This window comes from Salvelinus sp. IW2-2015, unplaced genomic scaffold (assembly GCF_002910315.2).
Source record: "Salvelinus sp. IW2-2015 unplaced genomic scaffold, ASM291031v2 Un_scaffold1174, whole genome shotgun sequence".
Lineage (NCBI taxonomy): Eukaryota > Metazoa > Chordata > Actinopteri > Salmoniformes > Salmonidae > Salvelinus > Salvelinus sp. IW2-2015.
The window spans coordinates 92,052-102,432 of NW_019942766.1; the positions used below are offsets into that span (position 1 = coordinate 92,052).

General features: G+C 43.8%; 1 protein-coding gene across 1 annotated transcript in view; it reads left to right on the forward strand.

The window, feature by feature from the left end:
- The first annotated feature begins 1,813 nt into the window (after positions 1–1,813).
- Positions 1,814–10,381, forward strand: part of LOC112069972 (ninein-like) — an 80,252-nt gene continuing 71,684 nt past the window's right edge. The window contains 1 exon segment of the mRNA XM_070438787.1: positions 1,814–2,109. The gene's annotated coding sequence lies outside the window, so the exon portion shown is untranslated.

Below are 10,381 nucleotides of genomic sequence, written 5' to 3' on the forward strand. Positions count from 1 at the left end.
TTCGTTCAGACTTTATCGGGGTAGAATGAGGCAGTTGGGAATGTTCTGAACATACAAGAGAGGTCTTATAATAGGCCAAAACAAACAGCAGCCTAGTGCTGTGTATTTTAATTTACAAAGACATGACACATCTATATATTCTCATAGATGAGTTACTGGTAGGCTGTGAAGACATAATGTAGTCCACCAGCAGACTGGCTTTCCTTTCTATTGAGCCTGGGGGATGAGGTTGGCTATGACAACGCTGAGCCTGGGGGATGAGGTTAGCTATGGCAACACTGAGCCTGGGGATGAGGTTAGCTATGGCAACGCTGAGCCTAGGGGATGAGGTTGGCTATGGCAACGCTGAGCCTGGGGGATGAGGTTAGCTATGGCAACGCTGAGCCCTGGGGGATGAGGTTGGCTATGGCAACGCTGAGCCTGGGGGATGAGGTTAGCTATGGCAACGCTGAGCCTGGGGGATGAGGTTAGCTATGGCAACGCTGAGCCTGGGGGATGAAGTTAGCTATGACAACGCTGACAGGAGGGCAAATACAGTCGTATAGGCTGTGACGTACTAGAGTGACTGTTCACTTGAACCAGTTGTCAGTTTGTTGTGTAACTTCTTCTTTTCAGGGGGTTCCCTTGGTTACCTTGATGTCCATGGTCTTGGTTTCATTTTCAGTATCTCTTTTCCTCATTTTGAAGTGTAAACTGCAGAGATCTTGACTTTGGGCCAGACATAGGAGAGAACGCGTAGGTGTACTTCCTGATGACATTGAAGGATTGTGAACTTTGAGGTGAAGGGTGGTCTATGTGCAATAGGAAGCAATATTATGATTGGCTCACAAAAGTTATTAAAAGGTCAACATGTTGATTAGGCTAAACACACACACACGCACACACGCACACGCACACGCACACACACACACACACACAACACACACACACACACACACACACACACAGGGATATATAATATGAGTTCTGTTTGATAACAGCAGGCTACAGAGGGGAGGGCAGTCAACAGGCCTAATAATTATCATTATGTCAAGGAAAGGGAATGGCAGTCAGCTATTCATGTCACTTTCTCTCCCTTATCTGTGTAGACTTATTATACACATCTGAAGACATTCTCATGCCAAAATTAAAGTAACTTTTGTTCAATTAAGTTTTCAATGTTATGAATGAAAGCATGTTTTACTTCAACCCATGACTTATTTGTCATGTTTAATCATTTACTTGCAACGGATGATATGTGTGTGTGTATATATATATATATATATATATATATATATATATATATATATATTTGACATAAAAGCTATTTTGAAACAATGACAGTTTTAAACAGATGCATTGGCCTTGAAGAGCAATGTTTTAATATCAAATGGGCGTGCCTTTGGATACTTGGATACTTTGGCTGGTGCGCCGTTGGATACTTGGATACTCCTCGCGTACTCTCTCCTCTCTCCTCGCCTCCTTCTCAAAACCCAGTGGAGGAGAAGGTCAGAGGGGCGGGACCTATTTTACACACCATTACAACACTGTACATAGCCATAATATGACATTTGCAATGTCTCTATCCCTTTGAAACGTTTTGTGTAATGTTTACTGTACCCTTTTTTACTCTTTATTTCACTTTGTTTATTATCTATTTAACGGGTTTTGTTTTCCCATGCCAATAAAGCCTTTGGATGTAATTGAGATGAGAGAGGACGCGAAGAGTGTTCAATTGAGATTCTCCCAATGATTGAATCAGGACGTATTGAGAATCTACCAATGACTACATCCGTACGACTCGAGTGCATTTCAACGCGTCACCAACCCTTCCTCCCRGAAGAGCGTTTCAAAATCTGAAAGGAGAGGCAGCAGGATGCAGAAGGCATTTTAGCGTACTGAACAAGAACAAACCGTTTTTGACAACGAAATAATAATTAAAGTAGGCCAATCGTGACACGCCACCCCAAAACAAGAAGTTTAATCATCAAGTTTCCTAAAGTTTTTTGAGGGGGGGGGACAAAATAGCAAAGACAGAACGTTGTTGGGAAACTTTTGTAGCGGGCTCCCTACTAAAACACGACCAGAGAGGAGGAAGAGGCATCCTCCGAGTCAGTGGAGTTGCTGTGGGTAAGTCTGTAGCAATTTTTAACATATCTATTATTTCAAAACATGTCGACTTCATAACCTACCAGGCTTGTAGGCAACGACCCCCCCCCAAAAAAAAGAAATACAAATGAAACGGTGTGGTTTAGTTCTTACACGCCMCCGAAGACATTTCAACATGTTCTTCATGCAGCGCCCCGTTTTTCGCTTTCTTCAACCCTATTTTCCTTGCCTGCAAATCGACATTACTAAACTGTTAGACTTTTCCAAAGCATTATCGTCACAAAAAAAGTATCTTGACAGAAATGCGCCAGTCGTGCAATGTATCGATGTTCCAATCGTCACGTTTTGAACAAGGTAACAAGCAGAATTTAGTCTGGTTACTTTGTTGCAACATGTTTTAATAAAAGCGAGTCACTGCATGGATCATTTGGCTCTCTGTCCATTGACCGTCGCCAACTCCCCAGGGAAAGTAGAGTGCGTGTACACACACACACACAAAAGTATGTGGACACCCCTTCAAATTTGTGGATTCGGCTACTTCAGCCACACCCGTTGTTGACCGGTGTATAAAATCGAGCGCACAGCCATGCAATCTCCATAGACAAACACTGGCAGTAGAATGGCTTTACTGAAGAGCTCAGTGACACATTTTCAACGTGGCAAGGTCTTCGGATGCCCTGCTAGAGCTGCCACGGTCAACTGTAAGGGCTGTTATTGTGAAGTGGAAATGTCTAGGTGCAACAATGGCTCAGCCGTGAAGTGGTAGGCCACATGTAGCGCGTACAAATCATCTGTCCTCGGTTGCAACACTCACTATCAAGTTCCAAACTGCCTTCGAAGCAAGAGAACTGTTCGTCGGGAGCATCGTGAAAGTGGGTTTCCGTGGCTGAGTGGCTGCACACAAGTAACATCACTATCAGATGGTTATTGGCAATGCACACCGTAGCAGATTGGCATAGCACCGGTAGAGATATTGGCACTACAGCACGGTAGCAGATGTATTGGTCCATACACACGGTTAGAGAGTTATTGGTCACAACACACGGTTAGCAATGAGGTCACATACACAGGTTAGCATTTAGGCACATACAACGTTAGCAATTATGGCAAACTGGTAGCAGATGTCGGTCACATACACATGGTTAGAGATGTATAGGCACACTACACAGTAGTAGATTATAGGTCACATCACAGAATAAGCAGAGATTATGTAGTGGTCACAAACACAAGGGTTAGCAATTTGTCACTACACACGTTGCAAGAGGCACATAACAACGGTAGCAAGTATGTTTGGTCACATAACACACGGTACAGATTTAGGTCACATACACATGGTAGCAATGTTGCACATACCAGGTTAGCAGATGTAGTTGTCACATACACAGGGTGAGATGTTATGGCACATAACACAGTTAGCAATGTTGTCACATCACATGTAGAGATTAGCACTACACGACGGTAGCAGATATGGTCACATGAGCAGATTATTGGCACAACATGGAAGTTTATTGTAATGCACCGTAGAGATGTAGGTCCATGTTAGCAGTGTTTGTCCACAATTTGCAAGTATGGTCACATACACAGCTTAGCAGATTTATGGTCACATACACATGTAGCAGATTGTGCACTGGTTAAAATGTATGGTCACAGTTAGCAATGTATTGGAGGACAAGGCTTGTGCTTCTAGTTTTGACAGTGCAGCAATATCTAACATCATCTAACAATTCCACAACAACTACCTAATACACCTAAATATAAGCAAAGGTATGGAATAACAATATATACTTATAAATATATGGATGAGCGATGGCCGAGCGGCATAGGCATGATGCAATAGATGATATAAAATGCAAGATATGTAAACATTATTAAAGTGACTAGTGATCCATTTATTAAAGTGGCCAATGATTTCAAGTCTGTATGTTGGCAGCAGCCTCTCTGAGTTAGTGATGGCTGTTTAGCAGTCTGATGGCCTTGAGATAGAAGCTGTTTGTTAGTCTCTCGGTCGCAGCTTTGATGCACCATACGCAATGCCAAGTGTCTGCTGGTGTGGTGTAAACCTTGCCGCCATTGAACACTGGAGCAGTGGAAACGTGTTCTCTGAAGTGATGAATCACGCTTCACCTATCTGGCAGTCTGACGGACGAATTTGGGTTAGGTGGATGCCAGGAGAACGCTACCTGCCCTAATGCATATTGCCAACTGTAAAGTTTGGTGGAGGAGGAATAATGGTCTGGGGATGTTTTTCATGGTTCGGGCCCCTTAGTTCCGGTGAAGGGAAATCTTAACGCTACGGCATACAATGTTATTCTAGACAATTCTGTGCTTCCAAAGTTGTGGCAACAGTTTGGGGAAGGCCCTTTCCTGTTTCAGCATGACAATGCCTCCGTGCACAAAACGAGGTCCATACAGAAATGGTTCGTAGAGATCCAATGTGGAAGAACTTGACTGGCCTGCACAGAGCCCTGACCTCAACTCCATCGAACACATTTGGGATGATTTGGGGGATGAATTAGAACTCCCATAGCGAGCCAGGCCTAATCGCCCACATCAGTGCCCGACCTCACAAATGCTCTTGTGACTGAATGGAAGCAAGTCCCTGCAGCAATGTTCCATCATCTAGTGGAAGCTTTCCCAGAAGTGGAGGCTGTTATAGCAGCAAAGGGGGGACCAACTTCATATTAATGCCCATGATTTTGGAATTAGATGTTCGACGAGCAGGTGTCCACATACTTTTGGTCATGTAGTCTCCTGGATGGGTCATATTAGAGGTAGATTAGTTTCATTTCGCTACTTCCTGTAATTGTATTATAATTATGACAGTCTTATCAGAGCATGGTAATTTTGTTTTGGCAACATTCACCGCCCAGTTTAACGTTCACATGATAGTGTAGTTTTTAAAATATATTATTTTACCTTTATTTAACTAGGCAAGTCAGTTAATAACATTCTTATTTTCAATGACGGCCTATGAACAGTTCAGGGGCAGAACAACAGTTTTACCTTGTCAGCTCGGGGATTCGATCTTACGTCCTTTCGGTTACTAGTCCAGCGCTCTAACCACTAGGCTACCTGCTGTCCCTACACTCTAACCACTAGGCTACCTGCTGCCCCTACACTCTAACCACTAGGCTACCTGCCGTCCCTACACTCTAACCACTAGGCTACCTGCCCCCTAACACTCTTAACCACTAGGCTACGCTGCGCCCCTACACTCTAACCACTAGGCTACCTGCTGCCCCTACACCTCTAACCACTAGGGCTACCTGCGCCCTACACTCTAACCACTAGGCTACCTCTGCCTGTCCACTACACTCTAACCACTAGGCTACCTGCCGCCCCTACACTCTAACCAGCTAGGCTACCTGCTTCCACACTCTAACCACTAGGCTACCTGCTGCCCCTACACTCTAACCACTAGGCTAACCTGCTCCCCTACACTCTAACCACTAGGCTACCTGCTGTCCCTACACCTCTAACCACTAGGCTACCTGCTGCCCCTACACGTCTAACCACTAGTATCTAGCCCCTACACTCTAACCACTAGGCTACCTGCTTCCCTACACTGCTAACCACTAGGCCACCTGCTGCCCCTACACTCTAACCACTAGGCTACCTGCTGCCCCTACACTCTAACCACTAGGCTACCTGCTGCCCTACACTCTAACCAACTAGGCTAACCTGCTGCCGCCCTTACACTCTAACCACTAGGCTACCTGCCGCCCCTACACTCTAACCACTAGGCTACCTGCCGCCCCTACACTCCTAACCACTGAGGCTACCTACCACCTCTACACTCTAACCACTTAGCGCTTCACTACCACCTCTACACTCTAACCACTAGGCTACCTACCACGCCGTGGTTATACCTATGAAACAGTCATTTCTTACATTTAATTACTTGGGTATTATGCTCTAGTTGTTTATGTTATGCATCTGTTTGTACTGGCCTTGTGCTGAGGGCTTGTTGCCCCTGTTTGTACTGGCCTTGTGCTGAGGGCTTGTTGCCCCTGTTTGTACTGGCCTTGTTCTGAGGGCTTGTTGCCCCTGTTTGACTGGCCTTGGGCTGAGGCTTGTTGCCCCTGTTTGTACTGGCCTTGTGCTGAGGGCTTTGTTGCCCCTGTTTGTACTGGCCTTGGCTGAGGCTTGTTGCGCCTGTTGCCATGGATATGTTGACTCACACACAGATGTTGTTTAATGAAGACTGCCCTGGTGACAATGTAAATAACATTCACATTGAAAATGATACTAGTAGACCCTTTGTGAGAGGTGTGTGTCTACTTTGTTAGACCTACTGAACAATAACGCATGCTTAAATAAGTTTATGTGCAACTGTTACTCGGTGTCACAAATGGTGCACTTTCCGTATTATGTATTGGACCACCTATGGGCCCTGGTCTAAAGTAGTGCACTATATAGTGCTGTTTGGAACATAGCCTAGTCTATTGTCTGACATGAGGATTCTGAACCATCGCCGGAATCTCTGACATGATGATTCTGAACATCGCTGGAGATCTCTGACATGATGATTCTGAACCATCACTGGAATCTCTGACATGATGATCCTGAACCATCGTGGAATCTCTGACATGATGATTCTGAACCATCGCCGAATCTCTGACATATGTTCTGACACTGCATGGAATCCTCATGAGATTCTGAACCATCGCCGGAATCTCTGACATGATGATCTGAACCATCGCCGGAATCTCTGACATATGATTCTGAACCAACTATCACTGGAATCTCTGACATGATGATTCTGAAACCATCTGGAAGTCTCTGAGCATGAAAATGAATTCTGGCAACCATCGCTGGAATCTCTGACATGATGATTCTGAACCTCCGGAATCTCTATAAGCGATGAGCTCATGTGATAGCCTACTGGCCGGCCGAATGACCCAATACAAACCTGATGCAGCGCGTGTCCAGATTGAAATCTAATCCATTTATTTGTCACTGTACACAGATTAGCAGAGGTCCAGCAGGCAGTAAAATGTCAACAGTACAATACATGTTTGTTTTTCTCTCACAAAAGACAGAGATTAAGAAGTGTCAGAGGAGCAATACCAGAGTCTGGAAGACATTTGTGTATATAATATGAGTAGGATAAGGTATGCAGTAGCTGGCTGAGCGATTTTGATCATAGTGTGCACATATAAAGTAAGCAATTAGCATAATTTCTCAGATTTAAATTCAATTTCAACAATGTAATGTTGCAGATGACACTGAATTTCTAAGTTCACAAACAAAGTTTCATAACTATCAAACATGTTAAATATCAGCAAGACAGAAATTGACCAAATGAACACGTGCTTCATAAGGAACACAATATCGATACAGTGGATTGCGGTGGGCTTCAGACCCATAACTTTTTTCATAATTTGATACATTACAGCTTTATTCTCAAATTGATTCAAACCACTCAGCGTGAAAGGGAACACAGTCATGTTCTTATCCAGTGGAAACGTCATAAAAAGAGGCTTCTTATCAGGCTTCTACTTGGATTGAAATAGGTTCCGTCACTGATTTTGGGTTCTGGTACTGGATATAGTTTTAGGTGCAGAGCTCCACAATACTTAAGCTAATATTCTATAAGAGGAACAGGAACTCAAGCAGTAAGAACATTTGAGGTGCCGGTACTCAGCTCCGATGAGCTCCTGCCCAAGTCAAGCACTTGCGCAAATAACCTACAGGTGTGTCTGTTCTCCGGAGCTCACGCTGCACCGGAAGACTCTGAGGGCCCCGAGGAATATTCACATAACATGATGTTGCAAGTTTAAGCTAACACCAGCTTCAGGCCTGACCCAAGTATATATTGTGATACAGTGTTTAAAGTTCGTTGCAGACAGGCATGTGTAGCCATAAATGCGAGTGATTTATAGGATTTTTTTTTTTATCGGGATATTTTCCTGAGCAGGCTGCAATGTTTTTTATTGTCGGCTATTTTTAAGATAAGTTGGCATATCTTATCCTGTCTTTTTATCTGAATTTATTCATTTAATTAGTTTTTTTAGATAGAATTTTTGATTAATACTTCACTGGCAATGATTTGGAGATATGAAGACGTTGTGTGACTTATATGAAAACTGTTTCATGAAAAAATGTCGCCTACTGAAACCAATTAACTTGTGCATGCAGATTTGGTAGAAATAGTAAGATGAAATTGGCATTCCACATGAGAAAGGTTACCGACTCCTCTTGTAGCCTATTTACCGGCAACTTCAGGAGAGTAACGGCAGAATCTTGGAAAGCCCGCAGAGGAGGAATAGTTGCGTCGGTTAAGATATTTATTATTTTAATTCTGGTTATCTAGATCTCTGGCACCCTCTTGAGGCATCAAAACATCAAGCTTAATGCATCAGACAAGCTCAATGCATATAGTCTGATTTATATTAACACAGGTGTCTAATATATACAGTGGGGAGAACAAGTATTTGAAACCACTGCCGATTTGAGGTTTTCCTACTATAAAGCATGTAGAGGCTCTTAATTGTAATTATACATAGGTACAGCTTCAACTGTGAAGAGACGGAATCTAAAACAAAAATTCAGAAAATCACATTGTTATGATTTTTAAGTAATTAATTTGCAATTTTATTGCAGACATAAGTATTTGATCACCTACCAACCAGTAAGAATTCCGGCTCTCACAGACCTGTTTCGTTTTTCTTTAAGAAGCCCTCCTGTTCTCCACTCATTACCCTGATTAACTGTACCTGTTTGAACTCTTACCTGATAAAAAGACACCTGTCCACACACTCAATCAAACAAGACTCCAACCTCTCCACAATGGCCAAGACCAGAGAGCTGTGTAAGGACATCAGGGATATAATTGTAGACCTGCACAAGGCTGGGATGGGCTACAGGACAATAGCAAGCAGCTTGGTGAGAGGCAACAACTGTGGCGCCAATTATTAGAAAATGGAAGAAGTTACAAGATGACGGTCAATCACTCTCGTCTGGGGCTCCATGCAAGATCTCACCTCGTGGGACATTCAATGATCATGAGGAAGTGAGGATCAGCCCAGAAACTACACGGCAGGACCTGGTCAATGACCTGAAAGAGAGCTGGGATCACAGTCTCAAAGAAAACCATTAGTAAACACACTACGCCGTCATGGATTAAATCCTGCAGCGCACGCAAAGGTCCCCCTGCTCAAGCCAGCGCAGTCCAGGCCCGTCTGAAGTTTGCCACATGACCATCTGGATGATCCAGAGGAGGAATGAGAAGGTCACGTGGTCTGATGAGACAAAAATAGAGCTTTTTGTCTAAACTCCATTCGCTGTGTTTGGAGGAAGAAGAAGGATGAGTACAAACCCCAAGAACACCATCCCAACCGTGAAGCATGGCAGTGGAAACATCATTCTTTGGGATGCTTTTCTGCAAAGGGGACAGGACGACTGCACCGTATTGAGGGGAGGATGGATGGGGCCATGTATCGCGAGATCTTGGCCAACAACCTCCTTCCCTCAATAAGAGCATTGAAGAGGGTCGTGGCTGGGTTCTCTAGCATGGACAACGACCCGAAACACACAGCCAGGGCAACTAAGGAGTGGCTCCGTAAGAAGCATCCTCAAGGTCTGGAGTGGCCTAGCCATCTCCAGACCTGAACCCAATAGAAAAATCTTTGGAGGGAGCTGAAAGTCCGTAGTTGCCCAGCGACAGCCCCGAAACCTGAAGGATCTGGAGAAGGTCTGTATGGAGGAGTGGGCCAAAATCCCTGCTGCAGTGTGTGCAAACCTGGTCAGAACATACAGGAAACGTCTCTGTAATTGCAAAACAAAGGTTTCTGTACTCAAATTATTAAGTTCTGCTTTCTGATTTATCAAATACTTATAGTCATGCAATAAAATGCAATATTAATTACTTAAAAATCATACAATGTGATTTTCTGGGATTTTTAGATTCCGTCTCTCACAGTTGAAGTGTACCTATGGTAAAAATTACAGACCCTCGACATGCTTTGTAAGTAGGAAAACCTGCAAAATCGGCCTGTGTATCAAATAACTTGTTCTCCCCACTGTATATATGTGAATAAAACACATATTATAAAAAAATGTTGAGCAAATCGAATTGGTCAGAAAGGAACAGATTACTTTTGGTTGGACAGTCCTTGTCTGGAGTCCCTGCCATGTTCTGAGTCGTTGAAGCTGCCGACTCGTTTTTCCCCTTTTGATTGCCTTACCATGGTCAAGCTTGTCTGTTTGTACATGTCCTTTGTTCCGAGTCACCTTGCCCCGGTTAAATTCTGTGGTTTGCACTTTCAGTTTTTCGCAAATTATACGCCAA